General features: G+C 45.4%; 1 non-coding gene across 1 annotated transcript; it reads left to right on the forward strand.

Annotated features, from left to right (window-relative positions):
* The first annotated feature begins 3,056 nt into the window (after positions 1-3,056).
* On the forward strand, positions 3,057-3,191 carry LOC127695717 (small nucleolar RNA SNORA17). Its single transcript, XR_007980082.1, has one exon. It is a non-coding gene; the product is annotated as a small nucleolar RNA SNORA17 (small nucleolar RNA).
* The last annotated feature ends 6,831 nt before the right edge of the window (positions 3,192-10,022 follow it).

The raw sequence follows: 10,022 nt of genomic DNA on the forward strand, positions 1-10,022 counted from the left end.
AGATGGTTGAGAGGTACAATGTGGTTGGTGGGAATTGAACTCAGGGCCTCTGGAAGAGCAGTCAGTGCACTTAATCACTGAGCCATCTCTTAGCCCCCATGCCTGGTTTTATAGCCAAGAATTTTCCTTTAAATCAGATTTAATTATTTTGCAAAGTAAATCAGGCTGGCCTGGAACTCACAGATATTTGACCAGCTCTGTCTTTAGGAATAAAGGTATAGGGCACCATGTAGGGGTGGGAAAAAGCCGTAAGATCCAGAGGATGAGAAGGAGTGCTGTGAACGTTGTCTGTGGAACAGCACAGCTGCCACAGGCATGAACACACATGAACTCACAGCACCCAAGGTTATCCGCACTAATCAGGCACTTGACATGGATGGGGGAGGGGACCATGAGGCCACACCCTCACACCCCAACCCAAGCAGAAGTGGGCAGTTGTTGATGGTTAACAATTAATGACAAACAGCCCCAGAGAAGGAAGTGCACCAGGTGGAGCCAAACACATAATAGAGATCTCAGGGAGTTAGGAATGTATCTGACAGGGAAAGCTTCAGACAGTGGACGAGGCCAGGCTGAGAGAGGTGCTGTAGATTGTAACCATAGTAGACCACCCAAGGAAGGAAGCCCTTGGGGCTCACACTTTGTCATGAGACATTTTGGTGGGATCTTTCCTTTCTATTATCATTTTTAAGTGAGAATTAATGCTATTGTATTTTGGAAGAATGCAACTTTGTTTTGATTTTACAGATGCTTACAGCTAAGAGTTTGCCTGGAGTCTCAGAGGACACTTTGAACTTGGACTTTGGAATAGTTTTGAAACCGTTAAGGGGCTGGAGAAATGGCTCAGTGGTTAAGAGCTGTGTACTGTTCTTGCAGAGGACCAGAGTTCAATTCCCAGCACCCATCCATGGCTCACAACTGCCTGCAACTCCAGCACTCCAGCCCCAAGGGATTCAATGCTCTCTTCTGGCCTCCAAGGAAATGCACATGGTGTGTGTGTGTGTGTGTGTATTCCCATGACAGACCATGTAATAGGTATGCTAGATCCATAAATGACATTATCACCTGCTGGGTGGTGGTGGCACATGCCTTTAATCCCAGCACTTGGGAGGCAGAGGCAGGCGGATTTCGGAGTTTGAGGCCAGCCTGGTCTACAGAGTAAGTTCCAGGATAGCCAAGGCTACACAGAGAAACCCTGTCTCGAAAACAACAAACAAACAAACAAACAAACAAAGGACATTATCACCAATTTGTGAAGTAGAGAAAAGAAGATCCATTCACACTTGTGTTGTCAGATCTGGTAGTCACTGCCAGCTGTTCAGGAGAACAACTTTTAAAGTGGTTCCAGTGAGCCTTATTAGCAGCAGCAGCCTTGGCTCCTGTTCAATGCTTCCATTAAAAGTTTGCAGGTCCCTAGAGAGGTGGACAAATGAACACAGTCTTCCCGTGAGCTATGACCTTCCACAGGGACCCAACAGAGCATTCATTTCCAATGGGATTGCTGCGGATGCTAATAAGCTCTTGTTTGAATGATATTTGTTATTTCCAAACATCTGATCTTTTCTATAAGCCTCACAGTGTTCTTGCACAATGGAAATGGAGGCTCTGGTCATAAAACAATGGAAAAAAACATCTGTAGGAAAATCTTATACATAACAGCCAGCTGTACCATTAAGCAATCACATGTCTTGAAGCAAGTTATAACACCTCTCTAAGCATAATCTTTGCATATAAAGTTGGATCAGATGGTGGCTGAAACTACACAGAGCTGCAAAATTGTCTGATCTTGTCCGGTTCAAGGTTACAAAGGTTACCTGTGGTAGGACATTGGTAAAAATCAAGGCTGTTGGTGCAGTCATTCTTCCCTGTTGTATAACTGTTTTCTCTGAATAGATATATTCCCTCTTGGAAAGAGGAGGGAAGCCAATACCATTCGGGATGCAAAGGAAACATAGAAGAGCCAGGAAGTAAATGAAGCTTACAGGGCTCAGGTAGCTAATGAAGCTACAGGAGTCTCCAGGTCCCTCTCTGAGATTGTGTAGGTAACAGTTCTGGGAAGAAGAGAGCATGGACAGCTGAGTTGCCTGCGAGAGGTGTAGGGAGTTGCAAGGGTGTGGCTTTGTGAGTTATTGCCCATGTTGGGTGGTCTTCTGGTGATATAGCTGCCCTTGAGTCATCTATGTAAGTAACCCTCAACCTTACTCCTTAAAAACCACAATAGCAGGGTTTTTAAGGTGTGTCTTGACACTTGGGAGGCAGAGGTAGGTGGAGCTCAGTGAGTTTGAGGCTAGCCTGTTGTACAAAAGTGAGTTCCAGGACATCCAGGACTATAATACAGAGAATTCTCTCCAAAGAAAGCACAATAAACTCAGTGCTTTAATAAGGTAGATATAAGTGGAACTGTTTTTTAATTTTTTGTTTACTTATTATTATTGTGCGTATGTACACATGTAGGATGTATGTGAGAGTAAGTGTATGCTTGTCTTGGTGCGTGTGTGGAAATCAGAGGAAAACTTCAAGTCAGTTCTCTTTCTGCTGTGGAATCAAAGGATTAAACTCAGGTCGTTAGGCTTGGATGAGTGAACACAGCAAATGCCTTACCTCTTGAGCCATCTCACCATCCAGAGTTGTTCCACCAGTATATGCCATTAGTGCCCTGTCTGTGGTGAGGAGATGTTTTCATGTCTCTCCAGGAAGTCATGTAGCATCTCATCATATCCTAAGTACCTATGAAGTTTCCATGAGAAGTCTTTTCTCTAGAACAGTGGTTCTCATCCTGTGGGCCACCACCCATTTGAGGGTTGAATGATCTTTTCATGGAGGTCAGACATCAGACCTTCTGCACATCAGATGTTTACAGTATGATTCATAACAGTAGCAAACTTATGGTTATGAAGCAGCAAGGAGAACAATTTTATGGCTGGGGTCACTACAACATGAGAAACTGTATTAAAGGTCTGCAGCATTAGGTAGGTTGAGAACCACTGCCCTACAATGTATAGACACAGTAATTTCTCTTTCTTTCCCACCACTGTTTGGATAGAAAATCTTGGGTACCTACCCCTGGGGGCATTGCAGGTGTGGCTGCTGCTGTGTCACATGTGCATCAGTAGATGGCAGAGAGGAGAGAAATTATGTCTACATTCATTGTTGTGACCTATGAACATCTGAATGATTAGTAGCCAGCCTAACATTCTCTGAAAAAAAAAAAGAGCCTGAGATGACCACCGTCCAGTGCAGTGCATGCTGGGATGGACTCCCAGGATGGAGAGTGAGCCAGAGATGAAACAACCCCCACGTAGGGCTGTGTGGATGGCTCTGGCTGAGATGTGAGCCTAAGATGACTGACCAGCAGTCTGGCACCATGGGACCTGGAGAGAGAGCTAGCCTGAGATGGCTACCAGTTTGGCACTTTGTAGGCTAGTTGGTGTCAGGGACAGACCATGTTCAAGATGACCCCTGCCCAGAGCCATAATGCAGAAGTGGGCTTAGCATTCCTAAGACCCTTCCTGAGATGATCCCAAACACTCCAAGACCCGGCGTTTCCACTAAGAGGAGCAAGTAAGTGATGGAGAAATGGAAGAGAAAGAGAAACAGAAGGATGTGGGCACAATGAAGAGAGGCATGACTGGAGACTTGGGGGTAGTGAGGAACAGCCTGATGTGAGTAGCCAGTGATATCACCTGGGACCATGGTGGGGTCCTGGCCTGTGCTGCCACAGTGGGCCACATCTGGGTCTATGCCCCTGCAGCAGCAGGGGTCTGTTTTACTACCAAAGGCTAGGCAGATGGTCCTGGTCTAGGCTGTCACCCCAAGATATGTTGATGCCTGAGGGGTGTGCATAACTGGTCCCACCCTTCACCTGGGCATTATGGGAGAACTGGCTCTGGAGACATGAGATCAGAAGAGCTGCCCCTGCCCCTAGCCAGCTGCAGTTCTCAGGAGAGTGGGCCTTACATAGTGCCTAGGAAGCATAGTAGAGCTGGCTGTGGTTATGAGAGTTGTAGGTGAGCTGGCCCCAAGGATGAGTGTGAGAGAGATGGCTCTGCCACTCATCTCCCATACAGTTGCATGGACAAGAAACAGATACCCTCCTTACCTTCACCCTTCACCACTGGCAGCAGGCAGGAGACTTGGCTCTTGAGTCATAAGAACAGGAGAGCTTATCCTGTCACTCACTATCTGCAGCACTCAGGAAAGTGGGCCCTGCACCTCACTTGGGCATTACAGTAGAGCTAACCCTGGTTGTGTGTGTGTGTGTGTGTGTGTGTGGGGATCAGGCAAATTGGCCCCAAGGGCTTGTGGGAGAGCTTGCTTTGCCACTTGTCTACTTTGTGGTGATATGGGTAAGGGGAGATGCTCTCCTCTCTTGCCCTTTGTTACCTACAGCCAGCAGGAGAGCTGGCCCTGCCCCTCACCTGCTGCAGCATTTGGGAGAGTGGACGCTGCCACAGAGTAGAGTTGGCCTTGATGGTGTGGGTGCAGGTGAGCCAGCCCAAGAGCATGAGAGCTGGAGACCTGGCTCTGCCCCTTGTTGGCAGTGGCATTGTGTGGGCCAGCTGGGCCAGAGCAGGAGAGCTCACCCTGAAGGTTAGGAGAGCTGCCAGGCTCACCAGCTCAGGCCCAGATCCAGGGCTTTGAATTGGCTCACCCAAACATCTCCATCAATGAACTGCTGGAGTGCATGAAGAGGCTAGTCCTACAGGTTCAAAACTATAGGATGTCCATGACACAGGGCAACAATAACAGGTGTACTGGCTGGCTTTGTGTGTCAACTTAACACAGGCTGGAGTTATCACAGAGAACGGAGCTTCAGTTGGGGAAATGCCTCCATGAGATCCAACTGTGGGGCATTTTCTCAATTAGTGATCAAGCGGGGAGGACCCTTTGTGGGTGGTACCATTTCTGGGATGGTAGTCTTGGGTTCTATAAGAGAGCAGTCTGAGAAAGCCAGGGGAAGCAAGCCAATAAGTAACATCCCCCCATGGCTTCTGCATCAGCTCCTGCTTCCTGACCTGCTTGAGTTCCAGTCCTGACTTTCTTTAGTGATGAACAGCAGCATGGAAGTGTAAACACAATAAACCCTTTCTTCCCCAACTTTCTTCATGGTCATGATGTTTGTGCAGGAATAGAAACCCTGACTAAGACAACAGGATATCAGATGAGGGTCCAGTATTGAGTGGCAGAAGCCAGAGGCCTCACACCAGACCAATGTCTTATTGCAATGAGCATTTGCAAGCAAGGAAGTGTGAACAAAAGGGTATACGTAGAGACACACCATGACACACTACAGCTTCCACAGTGAGATATTTCCCCCTCTGTTGGCGGGGGAAGGTTGCAAAGGTGGAGGGCAGGTATGATGAGGGGATAATGAGTGGGATTGGGATGCACGATGTGACATTCACAAAGACCAATAAAAAATTAAAAAACAGTCTTCAGTAGAGGAGGGTGTGTGTGTGTGGGGGGGCAGTTTGTTAGGGATTAAGTGTGATTCCACAAGCAGGGCTAACCTAAGGAAGATAACAAATTGCAAAGGCACAGAACACTGCTGTGACTTATCCAGGACATTGCTGTGACTTATCCAGGGTATTGCTGTGACCCATGACTTCAAGGTTAAAGTTAGAACAAGTATTTGAGAAGCAGAGGCAGGTGGACCTCTGAGTTTGAGGCCATCCTGGTCTACATAGAGAGTTCTAGAATAGCCAGGACTACACAGAGAAACCCTGTCTTGAAAAAAAAACAACAAAAAATAGCATTTAGCATTTTTTTTTAAAAAATGAGAACTGTTATCCTTTCATATATTCAAGTGTGTTTACTTTTATTAATCTTTAATAGTTACTTCTAAGCCGTTGGAAAATTTTTAATTGTTAATTGGTTATTGAGAAGAATTATCCATTAACCCACAGGTTAGTGATAAGTATCTATGTAGCTCAATCCAAAGCCATTTTTTACATTCTGAAATCACTTTATACTCTGAAAGATACTGTTGTGCTAGGAAATGTTCATGAACCCCCAAAAGGCCACCAAGGAGCCAATTCCGATGCAACTGAATTAGTATCTCTTTATTCAAGCTCAAGCTGGTGCCATACCACCTGACACAGGAGAATGGGAGGGGGCTGGAGCCCAGTTTCAGGCAAGCATTTATAGGGGCAAGAACATAGTGTCTAGGCTGGTATATATCTGCTTCGTGTGTGTGTGTGTGTGTGTGTGTGTGTGTGTGTGTGTGTGTATTATGGCCTTTAACATAATTGGTCATTAACTTAACTTTTGCCTTCCTCCTGATTGGTGGTTTTTAGGAAGTGGAGTGTCAGGGGCATACTTTTAACTTGGAGGTGCAGATTTGTTGGAAAGTAACCTGGAAACCTTGGGCATTGCAGCACTAGACACAGGTTCTTGTTGGGGGTGGGTAACCTGGAAACTAGTGCTAGGTATCAGTCTGTTACTTAACTTGAGTTCAACCTTAGGTCAGGTTCTTTAAGATGGAATCTGAATCCAAAAGATTTGGTCTCTCAATACCAGCCTTCTTCATCTCTTCAAAATCTTTCATGGAATCATAATTTCTGTGGAAATCTACACGTACCTTTCTTGGTTCAGCCAAGCCAAGCTTACAGGGAGCTGCAACTCCCTGGGCTACAGCGAATGTGCCAGAAGACCATGCATCAAGGTTTCAGCAAAGCGCTGGAAGTCATGGTAGTATGTCCTCTACACCAGTGATTTTGTCTTTGGAAATTTTAACATTAATGTTTCTTAGGGCTGGTGTTTATTGGTTGTCTTTTCTCTTGTAAGTTGTTGAGGATTGTTCCATTTGTGTGTGTGTGTTGAATAATTTTAGTTCGTGTCCTAGAGATATTGTATTAAATCTTGTCAACATTCTAGAGGATGTCAATTTTGCTTGTTTGCTTGAATCATCCTTTCTCACCAGCCTTTTGTGTGATATGATGCCACTGCCTGATTTCTTTTCAGTGACATTTGGATCTGTCCCATGTGTCCCTGTCTGTTGGTGGTTTATGTCATGCCTCGGTTTCCAGAGCCTTTACTAGATTGCTTCAAGTTCTCCCCATGGACAGGCTTAAGGATCCATTCCCCAGCTGCCTCTGCAGTGATTTTCTCTACACAATCTGGTATGTAGGTGCCTCATTTCCTGGTACTCTGATTATAACATGGAACTTTTATCATCTCTGTGCTCTCATAAACTTTCCCTGCCTGCATCTGTCTTGGGGCCAGGGGTTGAAAACAGAGAAAAGAACACTGTGAAGTCCTTTCACCCCTTTTTTAATTATTTTTTTTAAAATGAAGGTCAGAAGAGGGCATTGAGTCCTCTGGAACAGAAGTTATGGATGGTTGTGCACTGCCATGTGGGTGCTGGGGAACCTGGAGCTTCTGCAAGAGCAGAAAGTGAAGTGGAAGTTTCTGGTTACATCATGTGATGCAGACTCACATGGTGTCTTGCTGAGGTAAGACCCATGGGAGGACACATGATGTTTGAAGAGAGTATAAATAGGACTCAACAGTCAGTGCTGGAGTACTTGTATAGCTAGCCTTGCAACAGCTTCGTTGGTCTCTCAACTTCACTGATCTTCACTACATTGAGAGAGGCACAACAGAGCTCCTAGCCATTCTGGCCAGTTCTGTTCATTCCTGCTGACTCATGCTGATTTGGTGGAGGCCTGGCTGTTTCTGCTGGATTGTGCCATCACCGCTGATTCATGTTTGGTATCCAGACACTACTGAACTGGACTGCTGGTATCTTGACAACAGAGATCAGAATCACCCCCAGAGAACTACTTCTAAACAGGTTCACATCTCTTTATCCTATTTAGCATCTTTTCTCTCCTACTGTAAGACCTCCCAAAACCGAGGGCGCTCCAGCACCCCACGCCTCGGGAGGCAACACCCAAATCACTCATGAGAAATGGTCTCGATGCAATAGCATGAGGATCTCTTTATTCCAGAATTCTGGGTTCCACAGCTGTACACCACACAGGGTTAGAGGACTGTGGACCCCGAGTGCAGAATTGGGACAGCTTTTATAAGTTCACAACGAAGCCCACGAATCACCAACCAATCATTCCTTAGCACCGAGAGCCCACAAAATGCAAGCCAATCGATTTGTACCATTCTATAGTTTTTTGTTTTTTGTTTTTGTTTTTGCTTTTTTTCCGAGACAGGGTTTCTCTGTGTAGCCCTGGCTGTCCTGGAACTCACTCGGTAGACCAGGCTGGCCTCGAACTCAGAAATCCGCCTGCCTCTGCCTCCCAGAGTGCTGGGATTACAGGCGTGCACCACCACCACCCGGCCATTCTATAGTTTTTAAGCCAATCAGTTTAAATTATCGGAGCCCCGCTCAGTGGACCAATTAGTTTCCTATTTTCTTGGAGTTTATAGCTGTGTGAACTCCTGGATAGGTAATGGTGTAAGCAGTTTACAGAAGCAAGATAAGCTTAGCTCATTTCTAGTAACCTTGTGGGGCCAGTATCACCTATTCAAGGCCTTTTTGCTAGCTCTAAACAAAGGATGGGCTCTGGAATGTGACCTTTTACCTAGTTTTTAACAAAGAGCACAAAGAGTGGGCTGAGGAATATGAAGTGTTTGGGTCTCCTTAGAAGGCTGGAGTTAGGCTGTATTTTTTATTCTTTCACTACCTTTGGATGGTGAGCTAGAAGGGGAGGTCAAAGCATTTGAGAACTCTTATTAAAAGTAGGTTTTAAAAAAATCTAAGCCTACAAGTAAGTGATCTTAACCACTGAGTCATCTCTCCAGCCCCTATCCCCCTAATTCTAAGCCAGTAGCTATGAAAGGAAAACAAAATTCAAATAGCTAACCACCATATTGGTTATTATTCAAGTTTTGACACCTCCCCAAAGTTAGCTGCTGTAATATACTGCCCAATGCTCCAGGTTTTATTTTATGTAAAATATGAAGGAGCATGGTGTTCCAGCTGTATGATAGTTTGGATGTATTGGGTAGACATTGCCTTTTTTGGTGTGACTTCATTATGTTTGAGCGTTAGTCCATTTTTGCTGCTGTAACAAAATGCCTTAGACTAAGCAATTTATGATCAGTGTAAGTTTATCTTCCTCAGGCCTGGAGGTGCCAGCAAATTGTGGTGTCTGGAGAGGTACCCCTGCACCGTAGCTAAGGCTTTCTATATGTTCTCCCATGACCCCTCTTCAGGCATTGCTGTGATTGGATTGTTTTGCCTCCAAAATTCAGAAGTGTTTTTGTGTTACAGAAGTATCCTATGAAGCCTTTAAGAGATAATTAGTCCACGAGGGCTCTTCTCCTGTGGATGAGATAATAAGGCTGGAAGGGAGTTGGTTTCTCTTGTCTTTTTGCCTTCTTCCAAGAAAGGACACATCAAGAAGACCCTCCCAGGGCCTGGAGAGATGGCTCAGTGGTTAAGAGCTCTTGCTGGTTGTGCCGGATGGTCTTATGTCAGCTTGACACACAAACTAGAATCATATGAGAGGTAGGAATCATAATTGAGAAAATGCCTCCATAAGGCATTGATGATTTATGGAGGAGGGCTCAGACCATTTCAGGTAGGGTCATCTCCGGGCTGGTGGTCCTTGGTTCTATGAAAAGCAGACCGAGCAAGCCATATGAAGCAGACCAAGAAGCAGCACCTCTTCATGGCCTCTGTATCAGCTCCTGCCTTCAGGTTCCTGCCCTGTTTGAATTCCTGTCCTGACTTCCTTTGTGATGAACAGGAATGTGGAAGTGTGAGCCAAAAGCCCTTTCCTCCTTAACCTGTTTTTTTTGGTCATGGTGTTTCATCCCAGCAATAGTAATCCTAGCTGAGACACTATTCTTCCAGAGAACTGGAGTTCAGTTCCCAGAATCTACATCAGGTAGCTCACAGCTACCTGTAACTTTAGCTCTAGGGGACTGGATATTTCTTTCTGACCTCCGTGGGCACATGCAAATATATGTTTTGCTCATACAGATATACATACAAATGCACATAAATAAAGCAAATACAAATAAATCTCAAAAAAGTTTTTCTTTTTGACTCTTCCGAA

Source organism: Apodemus sylvaticus, chromosome 10 (assembly GCF_947179515.1).
Source record: "Apodemus sylvaticus chromosome 10, mApoSyl1.1, whole genome shotgun sequence".
NCBI lineage: Eukaryota > Metazoa > Chordata > Mammalia > Rodentia > Muridae > Apodemus > Apodemus sylvaticus.